This window comes from Diadema setosum, chromosome 4 (genome assembly GCF_964275005.1).
Source record: "Diadema setosum chromosome 4, eeDiaSeto1, whole genome shotgun sequence".
NCBI classification, from domain to species: Eukaryota; Metazoa; Echinodermata; class Echinoidea; order Diadematoida; family Diadematidae; genus Diadema; species Diadema setosum.
Genome location: NC_092688.1, coordinates 13,285,240 through 13,289,399, shown reverse-complemented (window position 1 = coordinate 13,289,399; position 4,160 = coordinate 13,285,240).

The window sequence follows — 4,160 nt, the reverse complement described above, 5'->3', positions numbered from 1 at the left end:
TCGGGACCAGATTTGGAGTTTATGAACGCAAACCCAGATAATGCGGATAATTGTCGGGGTGCGGTCAAACGTCACCTGTCTTTCCCGCAGGAGGGACGTGTGCAGTCACCATGACGATTATCCGCCTTTTTTATTGAATTGTCCGCATTATTCTTATGCGGATAATAGGAGGATGAGTTTATGAAAGGGTTATAAGACCCTGTGCACGATCCATTCAAAAAGACAAAAGGGACTCCCTGTGAGCAGTATTTATCATAATCATTCACTACTCAGTGGTATATTGCACAAATATATTCTTATACTGACGCTGAAGGTTGTATATGGAAATGTTCACCAGTAGGCATACTACATTACAGTGTACATATCTGAAGGTGATATTGCTTTATATGATGATGTATGTGGTCCTCCGTACTGTTTTTGTTGTTGTTGTTTTTATAAGCATTCAAGTGGCAGGCTGCAGAAAAAAAATAACAACCCAGCTGAAACAAGAAAAAGAAAGAAGTTGTAAGAAAAAAAAAAGAAGAGGCTGCTGCGTTTTTACTTGAAGCAACACTGATAGTCTGTATAAGCCATCGATATCAATAGCTTCCATGCTCTATTATGTCCTTAATAATATTCTCCGTATTCAAGTGAGTGCAAGTAGGGAATATTTAAAGAACTTTTAAGCCCCATTTCTGTCAAGAGCATCTGAGCTTTTGAAGCAACAGGAATAACATACCTTGAATTATTTATATATTTGTCTGTCAGTAATGATCACTTACAACAGCTTATATAGTTATGATATATCTGGAAAGGCTTTTTTTTTTTTTCATGTTTACCGCATGGAGAAACAGGGTTTTTGTTATTATGTACTAAATGTCTGGGAAAATTATTTTGTTATCTGAACCTCTGTAAATGACTGGCCAGTAGCACCCATAGACTCATAGACCCATAGGGAACATTGCAAGTACAGTGCACTCCCGTTATAATGAACACGGTTACAATGAAATTCCATGACAATGAAGTAAATATTCAGGTCCCAAATTATCATCTGTGTTTATTTACATATTTCATTGTTCAGCTGTGATGAAATATCGCTGTAACAAAGAAAACTGTTTTCCTGTTTTCATTATAACGGGAGTGCACTCTATCTGATTTATTGTCTTCTTACCAATGTAAGTCAAACTTACCTTTGTATGAATTGGAGGGATATGGTTCAGTACTACCAGTTTATTCCACAACAACAACAAAGGATTTATTCATTATCCATGAGAGGGAGGCGCATAATAAGCATTCTGAACCAGCAATAGGTCTCAGTTGTGTGTTTGCTTGAGTAGTTGTACATAATTTCTATATATTTGTAGAAATGATACTAGATAACAAATACAGTATTCCTGCCATGTAATTTACTAGTGCATGTCTGCACATATATCTCTCTTCTTCTCTCCAAACTACAGCAACTTACAAATGACCCCACATAAAAAGGATTAAAAAAAAAGAGGAAAAAGGGAATTCTATGGTCCAATAAACATGTGTACCTCTACATCCATGATATCAAAACATTGTTTGAATGCACACTGTGTTGTGTTCTGTCTGCAAAAAAGAAAAAAAAATAATAATGATAATAAATTATCTTTTCAGGCTTATCTTGTATGTCAAAATCTATCACTTAGCCGTGAAGATGCCATTTTGTCTTTTGTGCTTTGTGCGCTTTCAAATGGGATGCTTTTAAGAGCTAACATGATCAGAGGTCCTACTAGATGTTGTTTACACTCTCCTCTCTCGGTTGATCTCTCACATTTTTTTCCTTTTTGCCTTTTAAATGTAGGCATGCACTAACTCTTCTTCTCCCATTAACCTGTTCATGCTAACTTATATTTCTTGGTGCAATAATCCAGAGCAAAACATTCACAATTTTTGACTTATTGACAAGTTGAGTTGCTCATGGCATTTGTTATTCTTAGCCTTGTCTTCCTCAGAATTCTGTGTGATTATCATCTTCCCCTACAATATGTGACAGTTAGTGGAGTTTTGAGTGTGTTGTACAAGTATATTATGAAAATATATTTAATCATCAAGTGTCAGAAGTCATAAGTAACAGGATATCATAGTGAGTATTTCATTTTTTTGGTGTAAGGTAAATGAGGAAAATGTGTGTTTGAAGTGTCTAGTTTGCAAAGGGCCCCCAAAGGCTCAACTGATGTGTTTCATATGTATAAAATAGATGCACATGTGTATCAAGTGATTTGCATTGTGGTGTTCATAATGCACCATTCACATATAGATGTTTAACTGGGACTTGTCATTTTTCATGTGGAAATCAAGATTTGGAGAAAAAAAGAGTGTGCTCTGCCGAGAAGTCGATCTTTGCCCCCCTTTTTGTGACATGCACCTTACAACTGTATTGTATGATGGTTTTATAGAGAACTCATAAATTGTGATAGAGTTTTCCTTTCCTAATGGTAAAAAGGTAAGGTTTTGTTGTTGTTGTTGCTTCTGCACAATTCATGATAGATGTTGATAGGGAGGCCTTTTGTTAATGCATTTTATAGATATACATGTATGATTTAAAAGGTGTGGATTTAAGTGCTTCCTGGCAGAAGGAGATGTCAGTGATATGAGTTAGGTACATTTTTAGGTGTCAAGTTCATACATCTTCAGTGTGCTGTAGTCTGAAAGAGACAAGGGTTTGTCTTTGATGGTTTTCAGAATGTGCAGTAAAAGAAATCTGCACAATTGTGTGTGTATTGTTTGTTTGTTTGTATTTTTCTTTTTCCATGAAGATTACCAACAGTGTTCATATTTGGCAATTAATATGGACTGTTGTCATTTCCTTTTGATGCCAGTTGCTGTCTTCTGCAAGTACATGTATGATGTAATTAATCATGTATTAGTGTTTGTTGTACACACTGGCTATATATTTAAAAATATGGGGAAAGGGTTGAATTGTCCTCTATAAAGGAGGCTAAGCTGAATGATAAGTGATTATGTCGGATTCACTTATTCATGCAGACATGCTGACATGTGCAGATGTCTGGGGTTATAAATTATAGAGACATCCAGAATCTGGGCTATCAGCATACTGGCATTCTGTTGGCTGTCTGCCATGCAGAATTTGCTGCTGGAGCAACTGCATGTGAAGGCCTCCAGGATTTATCATAAAATACTAAATGTTATTGATATCTGCAAGGTACTGTAAAAGCAGAATCATTTGCGAATTGGAGAAAATGGAATTGGTTATTTGTGTTTATTCCTGTGCAAGTAAAGTCACCCCTATGGCCCGAATTCACGAAGGTGGTACAAATGAAACCATGGTTTAAACCATGGACAAAAACCATGGAGCGCCAAGTGTTGCACGGAATATTTCGTTATGAAATTGGTCATTTCGTCAACAAAATGACCGTTTCGTTAACGAAATTATCATTTCGTGGACAAAATGTTCCTTTAGTTACAAAATGTTGTCATTTCATTACAAAATAATCATTTCATGGACGAAATGACCGATTTCGTAACAAAATATTCCAAGCGACACTTGGCGCTCCATGGTTTTTGTCCATGGTTTAAACCATTGTTTCATTTGTACCACCTTTGTGAATTCGGGCCATGTGTCAGGGTAGGCATCAGGGTGGGTGGCCACTATACCTAAAAGTGATAATGGCTTAAACATGTTGTTTGTCGTTCCAAGCTACCTTGATCAGATGACCGGTCCTAATTTCATGTTACGTCCTTTGCAAAAAGATATGTGCAACCTGTGAGCATATTTTTTTTCTTTGTTTCTAATATCAAACTGCTAGCCAAGGACACTCGGTATATTTGTTACGATGTAATTTTCAGATTTCTTGATACGTTGTGTTGATCTTGCTGATGATCTTAAGTGACATTTGAGATGTAAGTTTAAAGAAAAAGAAGAAGAAATTGTACTGGTTTGTACAATTTCAGCTAGTGGATGGTGTATTTTGTAGCTACGTACTGTGAACTCTTATTTCGGAGTCCTCATTGGGACTGGGCGCAATGAGCAACTCGTAGTATTCCTTTCCTTTGTGACTGGCACAGATGGTGTACCGGTACACTGTTATTTCCCAAAGTGGACACATTAAAGGGATGATATAGTTTTGGTTGAGACCTGGCTTCAGGTTTCTAACTTTTTTGGCAAGATAATAAGTACACTGTAACTTCATATA